General features: G+C 40.0%; 1 protein-coding gene across 1 annotated transcript in view; it reads left to right on the forward strand.

Annotated features, from left to right (window-relative positions):
* Nucleotides 1-23,720, forward strand: part of LOC149169151 (mitogen-activated protein kinase 4b) — a 71,789-nt gene that overhangs the window by 43,593 nt on the left and 4,476 nt on the right. The gene's annotated exons all lie outside the window — the stretch shown is intronic.

Consider the following 23,720-nt stretch of genomic DNA (forward strand, 5'->3'; position numbering starts at 1 on the left):
CGTGATGCAACATTTGAGAGGGAGCTGTAGTACAAATGTAGCAAGGACAGTGGTAGTGTCATGGGCAACAATACAGTAGCAGCGACAGCACAGTGTTGGTGCCAACAACAGTACGGAAATGAGATGCTTCAGAAACAGAGCAACATGCAGTTGGACTTTGTTGCTAGAGCACTTTCCTTGCTAAGAGGGAGTGTTGGTTTTTGGTAGCATTGGATGTGCTCTAGCCATGAAAATTGGTGGAGAGGCTAAGGCACATGAGTTCTAAAGAACCCAGAAACCGTTTGGTGAAATTCCACATGGATTGTATATTGTTAAAATAATTAATATTTTTAATGGGGTTCCTAAGTCTAAACTTAGGAAAGTTAAAGTATTAATGGGTATTTATCAAAATATGGGTGAGAATGTTCTAGATAGCAGATCAAGTCAAGTTTTAATCTTAGCCGTTGATTAGAGACTTAATTTTGATCGTTGAAGTCTCAACGAGAAAAGTATAAGGAGGAGGCTTGGGGTTCATTCCACAATACACAGAGAGTTGATCAGTCAGTTCGATATTCCTAGGGTAGGGTTGGCTAAGGAATTTGAACCAGTGATCAAGTAGTGAGGATTAGAGGTAGTATTGGAAGGAAGTGATTTCTTGTTCCAGTGAATATACTTAAGAGAAGACAGTGAAGAATTAGAGAGGCAACGCAGTGCCAAGGAGGGGGCAGTGCAGCAGCTGGAGGTGATTGACGCAGAATTGCTGGGGGAATCACAGAGATCAATGTCAGTAATTACTGTGGGTAATTGACAGAAGAAATCTCGATTTCTCAGCAACAGACGCAACAACAGCAAGGGTGACGCAGTCAGAGGGAGTCTCCATGTAGAAGCCATGCGGTGACTGCGTAGGCTCACGCAGAGACTGCGCAGTGGGTCATCTAAAAGCTGGGGCCATTGCAAAATCTCAAGATTTAGTGGGAGAAAATTCTCACTATCTTTCTATTAGTTATCTTCTCTGAGTGGATTTCCAATTCTCTGGGGCATCTAGTTTGTATTTAGAAATATACTGCCAATAATAAAAACCCTCAGATCTGTTGCATTGGTTTTCCTGCATTGGGTTTTTTCGGGGACTTTTGTCCAAAAACAAGTGTGTCAATGTGATTGCTCATGTGTTGGTGTTTCTCTTGCTTTTCTCATAATTGGTGAAGTGTGCAGCGGAATTTATATTGATATTTACTGGAGCATTGGTAGATAACTTATTATTTTAATTAAGTAAGAGAGATAAATCAATCACTGCAACATAATTTTCACACTCCACCCCCACATTGCAGTTTATGGATGCACTTATGGGTGGTATAGTTTGATATTTCATGCATTGGTTGTCTTTCTTGGTTTTGGTGTTATAACTTGTCTGATCTTGCTTTGAAATTGGTAAACTCTAATGAAATTACATAGTGCTTCATAACATATTGTTTTATTCTTTGCCTCGTTATACCATGTAGGACATTGTTTTCTTTTAAAAGTGTTGTCATTTCTTGGGTCAACTTGTACTATTGGGAAACTAGTTAAAAGAACATTTTACACATCCCTAACCAAATTGACACCTTTCGTTGAACCCCTTCATAACATATTGGGAAACTAGTTAAAAGAACATTTTACACATCCCTAACCAAATTGACACCTTTCGTTGAACCCCTTCATTCCATTCCAACAACAAAAAGGACTTAACCCTTTCATGTTTGACTTGTCAAATATTAAAAAAAAGTTTAGATGAAGAAAATTGTATGTCGTTTAAGCTAAATTGGCTACGAGATTGGAGGATATAAAAAATTAAAGCTAGAAAAGTAAAGTTGAGCAAATGCCATCTCACCTCGAGGCCATTGCCCCTAGTCCCTAGGTTGTCTATGAATATTTAAAGAAAAGGGACTTGTTCAATGAAACAAACACTTAAGAAAAAGGCAAAAAGGTAGAAAAAAACATTGTCGAGCAAAGTTAGCTCAATGCTCAATGCCCTCTTTAAAGGCTTATATATATAAAATGCCTAGCTCATGAACACTGGATGATCATAAATCACATCACCTATTTTTTACGTAGGGACTTTGAAAACACACTTTGTCCTGAGACTTGACACACTTATAAGGGTTAAATACTGTTCTCCCATGGTAATGCTTAGGCAAATTATGAAACTAACCTCTGTTATGTTCTGTTTAATGAAATCACCAAGGGTATGCCACCTAATAGCACATCAAGAATTTGGACTTACCACGCCAAGTGAGTGCCTTGCATTGTGATTTGTGTACTTGTTTTGGATCATATCTATTGACATTGGGATTGTGCCATTTTCTTGGAATGTGTCATTGCATTGGGGCTAGTGACAATGTATTAGGCAATGATGAGGATGCCACATGGACCACACAAACAAGGACTCCTTGCCTAATTGGATGCATTGCTCACACATTGGCATGGTTATTCTCCATTGGACCACACATGGGGGTTTATCGAGACATTGGAGGACTTCTAAGAGATTGTTGTAGGTGGTTATGGTGGTTATGGGTTTGTTATTTTGGTTGCATGATGACTTGGCATTAATCACAATGTCTTATTTTGAGGAATTCCCTAGATGAGGAGCCTTATGTGCCATGCCATATTGGATACTTTGATGGGATATCCCACACGTGTGAGTGATGTCACAATTCTAGGATATAGTTATTGCTTGATTTTTCCACTTCTTCATTTGTGGGAGTTTGTTAGGGGGGAACTTTGATCCTTGGGCTCTTGGTTGACTCCTTCAATTATTTCATGGATTTGACTACATTTGGAGGGGTGCACCCTTCCTAGCTCCTTTGGACCACATATGTGGCCGTAGTTAGTTGCATTTTGGAATTTTTTGAGGAGCGCTCTTGTATTGGAGATAGTGGAGGGTCATTTGTGCCCAATTATTGTATTATTCCTATTATTTTGACTTGGGCCACTTGAATTTGCCCACTATTTGAGTTAAGCACATTGTATTACATCTTTCTTTGTGGAGGTTCTCCATCTATATAAGGAAGAGACCTCTCTCATTTTTATTTGTTGGAGATTAATGAGAAAACTTGCTTGAAAAGTTATTGAGCATCTAATATTGTCGAAGTGATTTTTGGATTGTTTGCCGATGGACGAACCTACATCAAGGCCAAAGAGAGGCAACATGCTTCACAATGCTAAGTATAGATCTCTTACCTTCACCTTAGACCATTAGAGTTTTTGTATCATTGCATTAAGGTAGGATTTCTAGTGGCTCTTCCCTTGTGCCTTGACCATTCTTTAAGATCACCTTGTTGTACTTGAAGAGGATTCTTCATGGACCAATCCCCCCATCCATCCCTTTAGAAGACCTAGTAACCTTGGATAGCATTTGAGGGGCAATCCTGCCATCAACACTATCTCATCTAAAGCCCTAGAATTCACATGGATCTTTGCTTAGAGATTCCATAGTCCACATGGCATTGGTCTATCATTCTTCTTCAATAAAAACCCAAAAAATTCATCATCATTTTCCTTTTTTTAATTTGTTTTACAACCTAGGGGTTTTAGTGATTAATCTTTAAGCTAGGTGGCTAGATCTAATGTGTGGCATTGCTATATCTTCACTTATATATTCTTTATGCAAATGAGAATTTTCAAGGTTATCATTCAAGGGTAGCATAACTAGGGTTTTATATGAGTTCATTGTAAATCTTTGGATCTAACCTAGAAATATTTTACAACCCTAGAAGTTCAATTCATATTTACAATAAATTGGTAATGCTTGGAAATATAGGCCTGATTTTGCTCACATACCCACATATATGGGTTTCATGCTAGTGTTATTTTCAACTCTTCTCTGTAGTGCCTTATTATGTAGAGGTTCTAAGACAACGTTGAGGCTTACTTGTGTTGAATTCTTTCTTATTTTTAGATCTTGGTAATTATTGCCTTATGACTAATAATTATACACTTGAAAAATTCTCAACCTTAATTTCGTTTTTATGATTGAGTAAACATTATTAGATTGATATAAGATATATGAGATATTTTATTGATATCTGATTACAATTGAGGGCCCTGATATATATACATAGTCGGGGTGTCTTTTCATTAATAGACATGTCTTTTCAATAAGACATGTTTTTTTCTTTTCTTTATTATTAATTAATTATCGATTATTTATATTTATATTATATATTATATTATATTATATATAGTATATAAATATATATTGTTGTACATAATATAATATATATTATACATATATATATAAAACATCAACAACTTGTGGGTCATTAGTCCTATTAAGGTGAAACGATTATGCAAATGCTTGAACATTTTACTTATGACCAACAACTCGCACTTTGGATCATTTATTTTCTAACTTTTGAACCTGATGTCCAAGGCGTTACAATCATAACTTTAGACTGGAATCATTTACAACATGGTGGATATCTCTTGAGGCATGATAACACTCGCTTAAATATATACGATCTCTGGTCAATCTTTCGAGTATTAGTAACAAAAACTTGCAAGTCTGCATAATAACTCATGTTTGATCTTGAATAAGTTAAATTGTGGGCAGTGTTTGGGCACTCGACACATTTGAAATATGCTTTTTATTGAAGCAATGTAAAGATAACCCAATGATCTCATGAACAACACAAAACATCGCTCTAGGTTTGCTCTCTTTTTTTGAGGGTTTCATTATTGGAATCTCAAGGTGAAATTGAGAAGGTAACTCTAGCAAAAACAAAATTTATCATATGGATTTTATAAAGTGATGGGTGGACAAAGACTAGTGTCATTGTTGAAGCTTATAGTATCTTTGGATGGACTTCTACACAGGGTTGGTGTCTTAGCATGTGGAAGATGATTTATTGCCTCTCTAGGGGCTTGCTTGGTGGAATGAGTGATTTATGTCATCTTTCCCAAGTCTAACTTAGGAAAAGTACAATAATTAACGTCAATTAATTATTGTGGACTATTAAGTCATTTTCTAAGGATAAATAATTTAATTATTTAAATGGCTTATAAATGATCTCAACCATTGATCTCCAAGATCATTGAGAAGGGAGATTTGGGTTAGAGATCTGGGCTTAATGAAGAATATAAAAAGAAGCTTAAGGAAGAGGTGAAGATATAGGAGAGGAGACACAACAAGAGAAAGCGATTTTCTCTAGAGTGAGTGGTTTAGTAGACTGAAGCGAAGTGGGGGAAGAGTACAGGAGCATTCGATGGCGTATCCAACAGGCCAAATTGTTGGAGATTGCCAGGTCGAGTTGCTGAAGAGAGAGGGAGGTTGATTTGATTGGAGAAGCCAATTTGCCAAGGCCAAATTTCTTGAGGCGTAGTGGTAGCTCGAAGGGAAGGCACAACGTCAATCTATTGGCAAATTGTTGGGCCGCAATTCTCCAGGTTAACTTCCTTGAAAGGCTGATTTCTAAGAGGCCGAATTCATCTAGTGGGGGCCAAGTTACAAGTTCTAGTAAATGTATTTTTCCTTGTAATTCTCTGTGGGTCGAAAACCCTGATTTTCCAAATTAATGAATGACAAAGAATTGTTGTGGGTATTTATCTATTGTAATATGTGATTGATCTCTCCTAATTTTTATTTTCCACTACATATAATTTCTAGAAGTTAAAATACCCATGATTTTATTTTTTGGCAATTCAGAATTTATTTGGTTATTTAAATAAATTACCGGGAGAAAATAAATTTGGGTTGGTATTAGGGGATTTAACATGGTATTCGAGCTTTCTAGATAACTCTGAGAGAGAGATCCAAGATTAGTAGGGCTTTTAGTAGTGAGTTTCTTCTTACGACAACATAATTATTTTTAGATTTTGTAGCTGGGGTTTTGTGGCCAAGGTTGATTTGTGAAGATGACATCACTGAGTAGTTTGCGATATGAAGATAGGTTGGATGGAATTGCTAACTTAAGTCCATTGTTTAAAAAATGGTCGATTCGACTCTGACTCGGCGGAGTCAGATTGAGCCAATGCCTGGCCGGGTTAGCTAGGTGGCCGAAACGGAACGATTGACTGGGTTGTTACCGAGCCAGTAATTGACTTGGTCGATTCGGTAACAACTCGGCCAACTCGGTAAAGACTCGTCCGACTTGGTAATGACTCGGCCGGCTTGGTAATGACTCGGCCGGCTTGGTAACAACTCGTTTGGCTCGGCTCTTTGACAAGAATCCTGAAGCACATGTGTCAAAAGTTGTTCCGCCTCCTACATATCAATGGTTGGGTTGTTTATTGCATATTTATAGCCCTAAAGTAATCCATCACTGTGAGAAATTTTTGAAAATTAGAAGGCTGAAGTATGGTTATCCTAGTGGCATGAATTAGAAAACTGAAACAATGCATTGAGCCATACAATGTTTTTAAAACGACAAACGTTCTGGCAATGGACTAATAAATACATATTTACCTCTGATCGTTCTGGAGCTTGACCAAAATTAAATCAAGGGTTTTGAGACTTCATTAAGGGAGATGAAGAACCTAGGAATGATGCACTACTTCTTAGGGTTGGAGCTCTGGCAAAAGCCAGGAGAAATTTTCCTATCGCAAGGAAAATATGTTGTGAAGATATTGTAAAGGTTTGGGATGGTGAACTGCAAGCTCGTGACTACCTCGATGGAGCTTAACTTTAAGAAGTTATGCAATAGTGCTGCCGGACCTAAATTGGGAAATGCTTCTGAGTATCGTCAACTCATAGGATCACTAATGTTTTTGGTGAACTCCCGTCCAGATATATGTTTTGCAGTTAATATGGTTGAGCCTCATCACATACACTGGATCGGTGCCAAGAATCTTTTGAGATATATTTGGGGTACAATCACTCGTGGATTGAGACACACTGCCGAAGATGTGAGGCTACATGGTTATTCTGATGTTGATTGGGCTGGCAGTGTGGTGGATCGCAAGAGCACTTCTGGGTGCTGTTTCGTGTTGGGTTTTGCTTCGATATCCTGGATGAGCAGGAAGCAAAAGTCGGTTGCTTTGAGCACCACTGAGGCCGAATACATAGCTGCAAGTATGGCCTCCTGTGAAGCTGTCTGGTTGAGGAAGCTCTTTAGTGAGCTGTTTGGATACATGCTAGATACCACCGTGATCCTCTGCGACAACCAGAGTGGGATTTGATTATCAGAGAATCCCGTATTTCATGATCGCTCCAAGCACATGGACATCAGGTACCACTTTATCCGGGATATGGTACAACGAGGAGCAATAAGGCTCCATCACATTGGGACTGATGAGCAGGTCGCCGATATTTTGACAAAGCCCCTAGGAAAGGTCAAATTCTTGACTTTCCGAGGACTAAGAGTCGTGGAGAGACCCTCACTTAAGGGTCTTGTATGATATGGATATTGAGCTCTGGGAGCTTTAGGGGGGCTTGGGGTACTTCTTGGAGCGATGAGAAACCATAGGGTGAGTGGTTCGGCCTTCCCCTAGTGGTTTGCTATGTAGGCAGGATGAGTGGTTCATCCTTCTCCTGCTGAGACACAATCATAGGGTGAGTGGTCCAACCTTCTGGTAGTGATCTGTTGTCTATAAGGTGAGTCGTTCAACCTTCCCCTGTGATACCCCATGGCGACATGTAGGCAGGATGAGTGGTTCATCCTTCTCCTGTTGAGACATCCTACCCATGCAGTTTAGGACTCATGGGAAGTACCTCTCATCTGGCCAATGAGTAGGGAAATGAGGATAGGGACCATAGTACTACCGATGGGCGTATTGTGTACTACTGTACTCCCTATGCTAGGATGATATTGATCTGGGATCTATTGGAACTGACTTCGGGTCAATAAGAGTGGTATGAGACACTCTCTTTTATCTGGGACTGACTTCGGGTTAGTAGAGAATGGTATGATACATTCTCGATCACTTCTTCTTCATGGTTCAACAAAGCAGAGCAGTGCATTGTTGATAGAGATAGTACGTCTGACAAATGGATTAGCAGATGGAGTTCTCCCTAGTTGAGAGGGAGTGCTAAAATTGGAAACTAGGGCCCAACTCCATATGGGTCACCTTATTTATGACAACTGATATTTTTCTTGGATTCCTCTCTCTGAGAGGTGTAGGATTGATCTAAAGATCATTCGATTCCGACATGTATTTATGGAGATATGAATTTATTTGTATTATGGACAATTTGTCAAGGTCGGCCAGCAAGCAAAACAAACACTTTTACCCCCAGCTCATCCTCAACGTTCCATTTAAATAGAGGAGACCTCAAGTCATTTTAGAAGATATCATCTCAAGATCTCTCTCTCCACTTGTTTGGGTATGTCTTCTCACAAGGAGGACGTGGTGGAAAGAAAGATCTGATACCCTAGCCGCAACAAAAGAAGGAGCCCTAGCCACAGCGAGAAGAGGCAATTTAACGTGGGTGAAATAAGGTTGTTTTGAAGCCATTTCAGGAAGACTCAAGGGTTGGAAGGAGGCTGAATATCTTGCTAGAAGGTTGAGAAAGGGAGCTGTTTGAGGGCTCGTAGAGGGTGAAACAATCCTCCGAAAAGGCTGCCGCATGCCTGTTCTAAGGGTTGTAGGATGCCATTGTAATGAGAGGAGGGCAGAGCCATTGTTAAGGGCTAGAAGGCTGCCCAGAATTATAGCGAATGGGACAACCTTCCCTTGGAGGACAACCACATTAATTAAAGGCAAATCTGGGCAGATTTTGGGGCTGATAGGAGACTGTGTTTTGTGCCCTAATCAGGCCTAGACTTGTTGAGCTAGGCCGCAGGCCATAACACACAGCTGGAGGTTGTGTTAAGGTTGTCAAGGGTGGACAACAACTTTAGAAAGAAGCGTGGCAGAGAGAAGGGTCTCCAAGGTAAACCATAATCCTAAAAGGTCTTGTCTCCTGACTGTGTGGTGGAACCAAGGCTACAGGACATGCCCTAACCAGTAATGCAGCAAACGACAGTGCCAACATGTTGCAACAGTGTTTTGTGAAGGGCTACTAGATTGATGATCTCTTTAAGGGTATGCCACAACACTCTTAGGGACTGTTTGAAGACTGTTATAAGAGTTTAGGGTTGCATCAAGTGCCCTAACTAGAATAATAATCATTAGCGGAATGAAATCAGTATTATGAGCAACATTTGGGCTGATTGAGCTAACTGTTGGAGGCTGAAGTTGACTGGGCTTGACCAAGCCACTTAGAGAAATATTTCCATCCAGTTTGACCAGCATTGACTTCTCTAGTCAAGGCTTTACTATTGCTGTCATAAAATATCAGATTTGTACTATCTCTATCTCTCTGCTGAACTATTGAAGAATATAAGAAGAATTGATCAAGGGTTTCCCCACATTAGGGTTTTTCCTTGGCTGGTGCCACATCTTGTGTCCTCTTGTCTTCTATTGTTTATGTTTATGTTCTATCTGCATTTTACTATCATGCTGATGTGATTGCTAATCTGGATATTGATATTGGGCTAATAAGAAAATTGAAGTAAATTGCTCTTAAGCATAGGACATACCAAAAATTAACACTTACACTCTCTCTTAAAAGCATAAGTTACAAAGACGTGTACCTCCTTAATGGAATGAGTTCCATTTCATAAATGGGCATGAGTTACACTCCTCTTAGCATGCAAGTTGCTTCTCCTTTATGTCATGGATTCGTTGCTCCTCCTATATATATGTGCCTTATTCTTTCTCCCCTCACTACTTGTGCATTGTGAAAGAAGAATTCAAATTTGAGAAAGAGTTGAAGAAGATTGTGAGAGCGAGACATGGAAAGTAAGAGCAGAACTTGGTGAGCCAAGGTTGATTCAGTGTTTCATTGTTGATTCAGCTGAAGGGAAGGTTGATTCGGTGTGTGCATCTCATGCTGCTCTCAATGATCTTCATGTTACAGCTTGTTGGAAAATCTGGAGACTTGCATATTATAACTTATTTTCCTTAGTTTGATAATTACTTGTGATGTTATATGTTCTTTTATTACTAATTTAATTATGTTCATCAAGCAATTACCAAAACAAGAAGATCACAAAGAGACAAAGTACACAAGATATAGGCTCCAAGCTAGGGCAAAACCCCTCTAAGGGGAAAACCCAAAAAATGCTTCTCTTTTTTAGAATTTGCTTACAAAAGAGACTTCCAAGACCCAAAGATCCAAGCCAACAAACCCTCCAAGACCCATGTTAGCCCCCAACTTCCAGTACTTCGATACTGCTACATTGCTATTGCAACTTCGACCCCAGCTATAAAATTTCGGCCCTGCAACTTCAACCCCTTGCAATTACTTTTAGAATTTCGGTTTCTTGTAGCCCGTAGCTTCACAAACCCTAGCGAGATAGATAGAGAAATATAACCTTTGACAAACTTCGACTTCTGCTCCTCTTCTTCGTCCTCTAGCTACTCTTCTTCATCTTTGCTATTGCAGATCGAATTTGCTTGAGTGAGTGTCCAACTGTGGTTGATCTCCCTTCTATTTATAGCCTTTCTTGAGGGTCGAATAACCCTTTGTTAGGTCGACTTGTCCTGCTCTTGGGCTTATCCATGACTTCTACATGATAAAATAAATATTTTTCTTCATTACAATGAGTATGAATGAGACTTTGACACATGACCAATATTATTCTTTATCCTAGAAAGACATAGAAGACCTAAAAGCAAGAAGACCTAAAAGCACAAAGAACATGCTTTTGACTTGAACTTGAGTATGAAAGCCATACTCCAAAATAAAAATATAATTTCTCTTTCTTTATAAAGAATATACAATGTCATGATAACAATTACATCATAATGAAGACCGAACCTAGTTACAATTTTCAACACAACTTGTTCAGATTTGGGTGAACTTAGTCATTCTCATGATTTCTCATTGTACTCTGTATCTTTGCTGAACAATTGATTTCTAATAGAAGAAGACTTTGGTTGGGGTTTACCCTTGTGGGTTTTGCCCCTGTCATTGGACCTAAATTCTTCGTGTCTCATTTTGTTCTTGGTTGTCCTCTATTGTGCATTTGATTTATGTTCTATCTACAATTGATTATCTAATATTGTAGCTTAAAAAAGTTTTGTAGTAAGTGATTGTTACACCATAGAACATAAAAAATTTCAACATGACTTAGGTGGTATCATGGAGATGAATGAAGTGTTGTTTGTATTGGGGTTGGAGAATTATCTCCTTTAAGTTTCGGCCATAGAGATAGAAGACTAGAAGTTAGCTTCATGGAGGCGAAGTGGTTGTTGGATTGAAAGAAACTGATCCTAGCAAGAAGCGAGTAATTGGGAGGACGAAGAAGAATCTCTATATGTTGAGAGGACAACCCGTGAAGGCTCTCATACATGAGAGTGACAACTAGAGTGAGATTTGACACAGGAGGATGGGACACCCACATCGAAGGGTTTTTCCTATGTTAAGGAAATGGTTACATGTTATCTAGAGATCAGAGTGGAGCAGGATGGAGTGTGCAAAGGGTATGCACTTGGCAAGTAGGCCAAGGCCTCGTTTCCTCACAATGAGACTGGGTCTAAGGGAGTGCTAGACTTGTTGCACTCAGACATTTGTGGTCCTATGTCTGTGGAGTCAATCACAGGGTCTTTTTACTTTGTGACATTCATAGATGATTTTTCCAACAAGATTTGGATCTACTTCTAGAAGACCAAGTTTAAAGTCTTTGATCGGTTTCAAGAGTTCAAAGCTCTTGTGGAGAACTAGACCGAGAAGAAGATTAAGGTGCTGAGATCAAATAATGGGGGCGAGTATACCTCTAACGAGTTCCAGGATTTGTGTAGGGCAACAAGAATTAAGGAGGAGTTCATGGTACCCTACAACCCTTAGAAGAATAGGGTTGTTGAGAGGAAGAATGGGACCATAATGGAGGTAGCGAGAGCAATGATCTATGACCAAGAATTGCATATGTTTTTGTGAGCAAAATTTTGCAATATAATTGTATATGTGTAGAATAGGAGTGCGCACAAGATATTGGGTGACATGACTCAGGAGTAGATGTTTACAGGGGTGAAATTGGATGTCAGCCATTTGCGCATCTTTGGTAGTCCACAGTATGTCCACGTTCTCACGGAAAAGAGGATTAAGTTGGAGCCCCTAATAGAGAAGGGGATATTTGTGGGCTACTGTGATTTCTCAAAGGCCTACCGAGTCTACATTCCAAGATAGAGGAAAGTAATAATCAGTTGGGATGTTTGTTTTCACAAGGGCAGGACCTTTACAAGGTCTCATGAGAGAGAGCTAATAGGAGTACAGGATCGGGAGCGAGAGGCACCTAATGCTGAGAATGGACCAACGACAGGGACATAACCTATAGATCTGGAGGAGGAGCGAGATGTTCCTTTGAGCTCTACTAGGAGGAGGCCGAGATGGGCCTGATAGACCTTGAGGGACACTAAGGGGCATGTGGAGGCTCCTAGCAGCACTTTTAGATAGCGCATTCCACCAACATTATTTTCTAGTTATTTGGCCTTGTTAAGCAGCGTTAGTGAGTCCGAGCCTTCCACTTTTGAGGAGGTTGTGTTGGAAATATGGTAGCCATGGTCGGTATTTTCATCATGAAGAAATTGAAAAATTTGAATTTTTATTTTGCCTCCTCAAATTGATCAAGTTGGTCTCCTATTATTAAAGTCAGTTGGTTCCCTTAGAGGCACTGTTAAATTTGGACAACTAGGTCCAAACTCCATGTTCTGATGCTCAGATTAAGAGGCTAATATTTTTGTTGGATTCCTCTTTCTGAGAGGTGTAAAATCCATATAAAAATAGTCTTAATCCGATGAGCAGAACTTATATTTTGAATTTATTATTCTTAATAAATTATATGTGCAAAGGTCAGCCAGTTTTGTAATGTAGGCTCACATGCCCAACAGATGTGTCACACACCCTCATTGATGGATATATATATACAGGAAAAGTTGGAGAGAATTTGAACACAACATAACTCACATCTTCCTCTCTCATCCTAAAAAGTACGAGCTACCTGGAGGACGAATTTCAGCCACACGTGGGAAGGACGAAGAGGATTTTTCTGCTGCTAGGGTTTCTGCTGCTAGGGTTTCGCAGAAGTTTGACCAGCATTGACTTTGGTCAACGCTTGGTCCAAACAAGCTGAAAACTTGTGGGAGGTTTGATTTTTGAAGGCCATACTACCTGGCACAAAAATCGAGGTCAAAGGGTTGACCGTTTTGCTGCTGCATTGACTTTTAGCTTGCTGCCCCTGCGTTGACTTTTCAGGACAACGTTGACTTTTGTAGAACTGACTTGGGTTGACTCATCTACTGGTTGGAGGGTTGTTGTGACACATGCTGGGCTGGCTGACCAAAGGAGACTTTGCTGGTTGAAGCATCCTGTTGACCGCCGAAACAAACACATACATTTTTCTTGTTTCTGATTTGTCTTCTGTAAGATCTGCTTATATGTTCTATCTGCATTTTGCTTATCTACTTGTATGATTGCTGTGAGAAAAGTGAAATTGCTCTTAGCATAGAACATCTACAAAACTTTACATGGTATCAGAGCTGAGGTGAAGACAAACTCTATCTATAGCAATCATCATCGAAGGAAATGGATTCCTCTAAGCTTGAATTCAGGGAGAATGACAAGCTGACTGGAAGTGATGACTTCCATGCTTGGAAGATGTTATTAGATCTCAAATTAGAAGATCATGATCTCCTAGATCATGTGACAGGGAAGATTCAAGAACCTCCATCAAATGCCTCTGCTGCTGTTAAACACAAGTATAAGAAGGGAGAAATCAGAGCAAAACTGCTGATCAGGGAATCCATAAATAAGAGTCTGGTTGCCTACATATCTGAACTAGGCACATCCAAGGAGATGTATGACAAACTGATACTTATGTTCCGAGTAAACAATGTGAACCAAGTGCTATTCCTCAAGAACAAGTTGAAGAATATGAAGAAGGGCCGAGACGAGTCTATTCAAACTTTCTTTATGAAGTTGACCGAAACCAGGAACAATCTGCTAGCTATTGGGGAGACAATAGCTGATCGTGAGATGGTTCTCACCGCACTTGGAGGACTTCCATATGAATGGCAAGTATTCACAACTACCATTCTCAACAATAATACCATCCCTAACTTTGATGAGCTTCTGTCTAGATGTATGCAAGAAGAAACAAGGATGAAGGAATTTGATAATGAAAGAAATGCTGCCTATGTTGCTCATTCCCGAAAGAAGAACTCTGGTGGTTCCAAGGACAAAGGAAGGACTAAGACTCAAAAGAAGAAGGGTAAATGTTTCACCTGCCATAGGACTGGACACTATGCTAGAGAATGCCCCTTCCAAAAGAATTCTCCCGATAGTGACGACAACAACAACAACCGAAGGAATGGGAATCAAAGAAATGACAAATCCAAAGGAAAGAGGAAGGCTCACTTTGAAGGAAACCATCCACCTTCTAAAAGGACCAGAAATACCAGGTATGAGGAGTCTAATGTTGTTGATAAAGGAAATGAGTATATTCTAATATCTGCTCTCTCAGCTGCATCTCCGCCCGACACTATGGATGTCTGGCTAATCGATAGTGGTGCCTCAAGACACATCACCGGATTCAAGGAAGCACTTTCTGACATGGTTGAAAGGGATACTAATCTGGATATTATCCTTGGGGATAATGCCACTTATCCTGTGAAAGGGACCGGGACTGTGACCCTCCACTTGTCTCAAGGACAAGTCCTCCATCTACAAGATGTACTCTATGTACCCAAATTGAAGAAGAACCTTGTGTCTGTATCTGCCATGGAAGACAAAGGATTCAATGTAACTTTCTCTGATGGAAAGGTACTCATGTGGAAGAAGAGCTTCAAGGAAGCTATCTCAATTGGTTTTAGAGTTGGTACACTCTACCAGGTTGGAGGGAGTCCGTTGGGAGCTATGACTTGTGATACTATCCGTCAAACCGAACTATGGCACCGAAGATTTGGACACCTTCATTACAAGGCTCTTCCCGAAGCAAGGAAGGTGGTGACAGGGATGCCTGATTTTGGAAATAATCATAAAGGTGTATGTAAGGGCTGTGCTGAAGGAAAACATACAAGGGGACCTTTCCCCTCAAGTGTCACAAAGACATCTGAGATATTGCAACTGGTCCATTCTGATCTTTCCGGTATGTTCCCTGTAACATCCCTGGGGGGATGTTCTTACTATATGACATTTACTGATGACTTCTCTCGCAAAACCTGGATATACTTCTTGAAGAAGAAGGATGAGGCTTTCATGTGGTTCCGTACCTTCAAAGCCTTGGTGGAAAATATGACCGGAAAGAAGATCAAGATTTTGAGGACTGACAATGGCACTGAATATGAGTCAAATGAGTTCAAAGACTTTTGCAGAGAAGCTGGCATTAAGAGGGAGACTACCACTGCATATACTCCTGAGCAGAATGGTGTTGCTGAACGCAAGAATAGGACTATTGTGGAAGCTGCCCGTGCCATGCTATGTGACCAGGGTCTTCCAAAGTTTCTGTGGGGAGAAGCTGCAAATACTGCTGTGTACATTCAAAACCGATGCCCTCATTCCGCTTTGGACTCCAAAACTCCCGAAGAGGTTTTCTCTGGTAAGAAACCTGATGTCTCACATTTTAGAATTTTTGGATGTCCTGTCTATTTTCATGTGCCGAAAGAAAAGAGAAGTAAGCTAGATGCTACTGGGAAGAAAGGAATGTTTGTGGGCTACAGTGAGACTTCTAAGGCATATAGAGTCTATGTACCTGGTCAAAGGGAAGTAGAGATAAGCCATGATGTCACTTTTGACGAAGATGCTTCCCTGAAGAAAGTAGTAGATCTTCCTAGATCTGAAGAAAACCATGAAGAAAGACCTGGAGATCTGGAAGAACCCCAGGATGAGACTATGCCTGATGTTGAAGGGCCAATGGACCCTATTGATCCTTCCCCTTCTCTAGGAAAGAGGCCATCATGGCTCAGGGACACCCTCGAAGATGCTGAGGGTCATGCTGCCCCAAGGGGAACATTCCGAGAAAGCAAGAAGCCATGTAGATACCAAGGGTATCTAGCTGCCATGAGTACTATTATACAATCTGAACCTGGATCTTTTGAAGAAGCCATTAAGCATCAAGTCTGGAAGGATGCTATGCATGAAGAATATGAGGCTATTATGAAGAATGATGTCTGGGATGTGGTCCCGAGACCGAAGGACAAATCTGTTGTCACCGCTAAATGGCTCTACAAGATTAAACATGGATCTGATGGGAGTGCTGAAAAGTTTAAGGCAAGATTTGTTGCCCGTGGCTTCTCTCAAAAGGAAGGAATTGACTATGACGATATATTTGCACCTGTGGCTCGATATACCACCATCCGATCCATCATAGCCCTTGCTGCTACGCAAGGATGGAGTCTTCATCAGATGGATGTCAAGACCGCTTTTCTGCATGGTGCAATAAAGGAAGAGGTGTATGTAGAACAACCTCTGGGATTTGAAGTTCAAGATCGAGACACTTATGTCTGCAGGTTGAAGAAAGCCCTCTATGGGTTAAAGCAAGCACCCAGAGCTTGGTATGAGAGGATGGATAGTTACTTGATGAAGCTGGGCTTCACTCGAAGCAATGCTGATCCAAACCTTTACTTTAAGGTTGAGGAAGGAAAGCCTCTCATTCTAGTGCTGTATGTGGACGACCTCTTCCTGACAGGTGATGACCCTCTCATTCATCAATGTAAGAGGGAGCTTGCTGCTGAGTTCGAGATGAAAGACCTAGGACTGATGCACTATTTCCTAGGCCTGGAGGTCTGGCAGAGACCTGGAGAGATTTTCCTTTCTTAAGGAAAGCATATTGTGAAGCTTCTGGAAAGATTTGGGATGGTGGACTGTAAGTCCGTGTCGACACCAATGGAACTCAACTTTAAGAAGTTGAGTGGCAGCGCTGCAGGGCCTATCTTGGCCAATCCTACTGAGTATCGTCAACTCATAGGAGCTTTGATGTTCTTAGTGAACACCCGTCCGGACATATGTTTTGCAGTGAATACTTTGAGTCAACAGATGGTTGAGCCTCATCATTTTCACTGGGTCGGTGCCAAGAATCTGTTGAGATATCTTCGGGGCACGATAAACCATGGGCTGAGATACACTGCCGGGAGTGTGATACTCCGGGGATATACTGATGCCGATTGGGCTGGCAGTGTGGTGGATCGTAAGAGCACATCTGGATGCTGTTTCAATCTTGGTTCTGCTTCGATCTCATGGATGAGCAGGAAGCAGAAGTCGGTGGCTTTGAGCACCGCGGAGGCCGAATACATTGCTGCTAGTATGGCCTGTTGTGAAGCAGTTTGGTTGAGGAAGCTCTTTAGTGAGCTGTTCCAACATGTGCTAGATACCACTGTAATACTCTGTGATAATCAGAGTGGGATTCGTATGACTGAGAATCCTGTGTTCCACGACCGATCCAAGCATATTGATATCAGGTACCACTTTATCCGGGATATGGTACGGCGAGGCGCCGTAAGGCTCGATCATATAGGAACTGATGAGCAGGTCGCGGATATTCTCACTAAGCCCCTGGGGAAGGTCAAGTTCCTAACCTTCCGTGAGAGTCTTGGTGTCGTGGAAAGACCCTATGATGTGGGTCCTGTTGGACGATGAGCTCTGGGAGCTCTTGGGGGCTTTGGGGATAGCTTCTCGGAGCTATAAGCACTCATAATGCTTCTGCCCCACCCTTGTGATTATTGGGCTGGTTCGCCACTCATTTAATCTGTGCCCCGTATGCATCCTACCCATTGAGTTCAGGGCTCATGGGAAGTACCTCTCATTTGGCCAATGAGGTGTGGAAAAGCTAGAGACTATTAGCAAAGACTGATGGACGCATCAGAGATTGCCGTACTCTCTATCTAGGATGGCATGGTCCAACCACTTGATCTGGGATCAAGATTTGTGAGGTCTGGGACCTCTGGACTGATTATGTCAGTCGGGGAATGATGTCTTTGTGACTGACCCACTTCTGTTCTGAAATAAAGAAGCCAGCAAAGCAAGTTTCGGCGGGATGACTCACGATGTTAATTGCACTAATAGATGGAGTTCTCCCTAGTTGAGAGGGAGTGTTAAATTTGGACAACTAGGTCCAAACTCCATGTTCTGATGCTCAGATTAAGAGGCTAATATTTTTGTTGGATTCCTCTTTCTGAGAGGTGTAAAATCCATATAAAAATAGTCTTAATCCGATGAGCAGAACTTATATTTTGAATTTATTATTCTTAATAAATTATATGTGCAAAGGTCAGCCAGTTTTGTAATGTAGGCTCACATGCCCAACAGATGTGTCACACACCCTCATTGATGGATATATATATACAGGAAAAGTTGGAGAGAATTTGAACACAACATAACTCACATCTTCCTCTCTCATCCTAAAAAGTACGAGCTACCTGGAGGACGAATTTCAGCCACACGTGGGAAGGACGAAGAGGATTTTTCTGCTGCTAGGGTTTCGCAGAAGTTTGACCAGCATTGACTTTGGTCAACGCTTGGTCCAAACAAGCTGAAAACTTGTGGGAGGTTCGATTTTTGAAGGCCATACTACCTGGCACAAAAATCGAGGTCAAAGGGTTGACCGTTTTGCTGCTGCATTGACTTTTAGCTTGCTGCCCCTGCGTTGACTTTTCAGGACAGCGTTGACTTTTGTAGAACTGACTTGGGTTGACTCATCTACTGGTTGGAGGGTTGTTGTGACACATGCTGGGCTGGCTGACCAAAGGAGACTTTGTTGGTTGAAGCATCCTGTTGACCGCCGAAACAAACACATACATTTTTCTTGTTTCTGATTTGTCTTCTGTAAGATCTGCTTATATGTTCTATCTGCATTTTGCTTATCTACTTGTATGATTGCTGTGAGAAAAGTGAAATTGCTCTTAGCATAGAACATCTACAAAACTTTACAGGCACCCTTTTGACCCCCCTTGAAAGGCTATAAATGGGAGATCATTGATTTGTGTCTTGGTTATATCTGATCTAGTGAAGGAAGAAGTAGAAAAGGAGGGCTGAATTTCAGAAGGAGGGCTTGGTACTTGATTTTGTTCTTGGTTATTGGTTTGGCTATTATCTTGATATGGTTGTCTCTGATGTATTGATGAATCTTGATCTCTTTTTCTCCAATACGTAAAGTTTTTTGGGTTTCCACTTGTGAGTTTTGCCCTGGCCTCGGACCTAATTTTTGTCTCTTGTCTCATTGCTATTTTCTACTGCTCTTTCATGTTTAATGGTTGATATTTTCTTCTGTATAACTACTTAATGATATTGAATGAATACTATGTGGAATTAATGCTAATTGATCATTGGAAGTAGTTATCATGTTGAATAAAATTTATTCTAACTTGTGCCCTAGATATATCAACATGGTATTAGAGGTTGGTTTTTTGAGCAGTTGAGAAAATTCGGAGCATCTATGTATCATCTCTAAGGCCTCTGTTCTCCTTTGTGGCTTGACCGAGTTCCCTTGGAAGGTTTAATTATATTTTGTTCTGTAACTTGTCTTTGTGGAAAAGATAAAAGTTTTGAGCATGACCCCTCATTGAAGCCTAGTGGAGAAGTACTGTGTTATTAAGAGGAGTTCCGAAGTTCTGAAGTATATCATAGTCCAATCCTCTGAAGTTGTGATCCATATAAGAAGGGCCAAAAAATTTCTAACTATTGAAAGATGGTCGAGACTCCCTTAAGGCCCTATACATAAGGTTGAGAGGGCTTGTATGCTAAAGAAGATTTGACGAGTGTTTTGATCCTCCTCAACACTCTGCCCCATGTCCCTGATGCTAAGTTCTGTGGAAGGATTAGTAACTCAAATTGAAGTCCGAACCTATGAAGATAAGGGCCAAGTAAATTCGAGTAGCTTTTGTAATCAAAGTCACCAATACTCTTGCGGACCTAAGGCATTGATTCTCTGTGTTATGTGAGCTCATGTGGTATGTGAGATTTTGTCTAATGCAAGCATCTCTGTGACACTTATGCAAGTTTCTTGTGGCATGTATTATTTGTTATGCAAGCCTCTCTGTAGCATGGTATGCGAGCTCCTCTGAGGCACATTGCACTATGGAAAACAGTGCGGACTTGAGGCTTTGACTCTCTGTGATATCTATACGAACTAGAGGCACTATATCTCTGAGAAAGGAGTGTGGAATTTGTTATATATCTATGGAATGATGCGAATTGTGTGTACTAGTCTAAGCTATGCAAAGAAGATCCAAGCCTTTCTCTTACAAAAGTCCCTATCCGAGTTACAGTGGTACCATTATCTCTATGATATTGCTATTTTACAGATGCTATCCAAGGTGATCCGAGCTTAGTAATCCAATTTGTTGTGATGACAATTCAAACTATCTCTGGTTTTATTTATTTTTCTGAAGCACTTAGGAGCGAAAGTCTATTCAAAGTATCTGGGTTACAATTAAATTTAGATGATTCAAAGTCTGAATAAATATGAGCCTTCTCTTTGTGGCATGGTAATTCGAGTTACTTAGAGCAAAATTTGGTGAAGGAGACTAATCCAAACAAGATGACTGTTGAAGATGCACAGTGATATGGCCAGCATTCCAAGCTAAATCTCTGTGGAAGATTTAGATCCATGTTGTGACCATGATAATGATAGAAGAATTCGTGACTATAGAAGGAGTTGAATCCTTGATTCAAAAGTTTGATGTCTACTTTGAGAAGTCCTCTGTTCCGTTCATAATAGAAGGACAAACTGCTTTAATGAGAGCCGACCTAATTGATTTGAAGCTGACTCTCATAAGTTTAAGAACTCAAGACCATGTTACTCGGAAAATCTATTATCTATTTTTGGAAGCAATGCTCCTATAATATGATCATGATTATTGCAACTTCACTAGAGCTTTCAATCAGTGATGGATGGCACAGTATTCCAACTTTAGAACCATTAATGAGATGAACAAGTTGCAAGTCTGCAAGTGAAAGAATTGGTGTCTTGACATTGTTTTGGAATATCATGATTAAACCAAGGTTGGAAACTTTTAAAGGTCTGCTAAGTTTAAAGATGCCACCTACCTTGAAGAACAATATCTCTCTTGATGAATTCCCAAGTAGTGGCATGCTTAGAATAAGCCTTGAGGTTGAAATCTATTGCAAAATCAATACAAATGATACATTGTGATCTGAAGCATGTTGCTTTGGACATTGGAAATAAATGCAAGGATGACAAGATTAGTCCATTCGCTAAGCATGATTCCCTTCTAAGCTTGAAGTCTGATCAAAATATTGCCTAGGATTTGAGACTTGATGAAATTGCAATAACTAGGATTTGAAAGTCTGATTGTCTGACTAGACTCTAGGAATGTTTTGGGTTTGCAAAACTCTAACAAGGTTTTGAACAAGAAAGCCCTAAGGTTTGTGAAACCCTAGGATTGATGATGTTGAAAATGAATACAAGGACGCTGATATTGAAATCGAGAATGATGAAGTTAAGCGTTACTCATCTAGGGATTGTAAACCCTAGATTTTGACCTAAAGAATTATTAGGATTTGAAGTCAAAACCCTAGCTATACAAATTGCAAACCCTAACTAAACAATTATTAACCTTATCTAGACAAAAAGGGTTGGGAAAAACCTTGGGTTTATTGATTGATCGCTTCTGCTTAAAATAAAGAAGAAACCCTAGCTCCTAGAAGATTTGACGTCTTGATGATGAGAGTGATTTGCAATTTGAATGCAAGAAGACCAAAGATTAAGAGGGAGCTGACATGTTCTCGAAAGATAAGTATCTTGTATTTCTTTTATTTTTTAAATCGTTATCGATGATGTGGATTATGTATGTCAATGTGGACTCCTTGATGATGATATAGACTCCTTGATAATGTGGACTTCTTGATGATGATATGGACTCCTTGATGATGTGGATTTCTTGATGATGATATGGACTCCTTGATGATGTGGATTCTTTGATGATGTGGACGAGATTAACTCCTTGATGAGTTGAATGAGGTTGACTGGACCCAAGAAGACTAAGATCAAGAGGGAGCTGACACATTCTCAAGAGATAAGTACTTTCTTGATTGTTTCTATTGTTATTTCATTATGAGTCTCTTGTCTTTGTATATCTTGCTTGGTTGTATTTGTTCTTCCATGGCCTCCTAGCGAGGATTGCAGGTACATAATGAAGACTGCCAAGGTGTGGCAATTGCTGGAAATGGATGGAAGAACAATGTGACAAGAAGACTTGTGATTGGATGAGCTTTGGACTCAGACAATGCAAACAAGATCAACCTAATTGAAGCATGTTTTGTTCCATGATGTAAAGAAGTCAGCTGTGGGTTCCAATATGAAGAATGATTCGAGTGACTCTGATCCAAATCTGTTGAAGATGAGCTTGTGACTTTTTTTTGCTGTGTTTCTAATAAGGGCTTAGGACCTCCTCAGTGTAAAAGGGAGCTGATTGAAGAATTGTAGGATTGAAAGTGTGTTACGAGCTTCGTGAAATCGTTGCTAAGGTTGTGGCATGATGGACTGTGAGTCCATGGACACTTGCTTGATGAAAAATTTGAAGAAGCTGCAAGAATCTGTTGCTGACTTGGTTGATTCTTTGATTGGCTCATTGAACCACTTGATGCATGAAATTACTGACTGTATTTGGATAAGATGTATTAAAGAAAGAAAGAACACTTTTGGGTGTTGTGTTGGTCTAAAATTGAATAACATGGATGTTTCTAGTATTCTACTACATTTAGCTTGATTGAAGCTGAAAATGTAGAAGCAGTTTGGCTTCAGAAGCTATTTGCTGATCCGTTTGATCTTGTTGTTGAAAATTGGCAGCTTAGGAATGAATTTCCTTAAATAAAATCTCATTTCTGACAATTATGTAGTGACTTTCTAAAAATAGAAAGTCATTTCTAGCATCTTAAGTATGACTTTCCAAAAATAGTAAATCACCTTGCATCAATTGGTAATCAAGTATAGTTGAAGGAAAATCACTTAACTTATCATTAATCAATCCTAATAGTTCAATCTCGACTTAATCATCAATATTATTAATAATATTATCCTTTATGATACTATGATATTATTATTAAAAGGAATTACAAGTCACCTTACCTTTATCACCTAAATCACTTCGCACCTCTCTCCTTGATGAATCACATGGCTGGATTGACAACCCACAAACAGCCCTATCTTTCTGTTTACTAATACAGAAAATAATTTGTGAAAACCTAAATTGAGAAGAGATTCCCGACATGCACAAGGGTGTATTTATCAATACAGAATGCAAATGGCAGCCAGTTCTTAATTAGGAATAGAAATACTCATTGACATTTCCAGCAATAAACACAGTTTTAAAAGGGGAATCAATCACAATTAAAGTTTTCTAAAGAAAGGAACAAGGTGACCCATATTCAGCGCTTCATTGCACATTTGATGCAAGCAAGTTTCTGCATTAGTTTTCAGCAATATTGAATCCAAACACATATGCCAAAAAAGAAAATCCTTACATTCATTGCCTTCAAATTATTCAATTAAGCTCGAAGGGGAATCTCCCCAAATCCAAGCATGCCAGGAATGAAGAATTCAAGAAAGCAAGTCCTTATATAGATTTGAGCTCAATCTCCTCATACAATAAAATATTATTAGTGGAATATAGATCCACTTTGTTCTCCAAAATACTAAAAATAAGACATCAAAGAAGCTCTCTAAAGCAAAATGAGAATAATAAAATAGTGTGGCTACTTCCTAATATGAAAATATGTAATGTCCATGACTATCACGGTCTCTCGGTGCATTCTACTGAATGAGGGAGATGTC

This window comes from Pinus tabuliformis, chromosome 4_2 (assembly GCF_031772625.1).
Source record: "Pinus tabuliformis cultivar Carrire ecotype Pingquan chromosome 4_2, CPIR1, whole genome shotgun sequence".
NCBI classification, from domain to species: Eukaryota; Viridiplantae; Streptophyta; class Pinopsida; order Pinales; family Pinaceae; genus Pinus; species Pinus tabuliformis.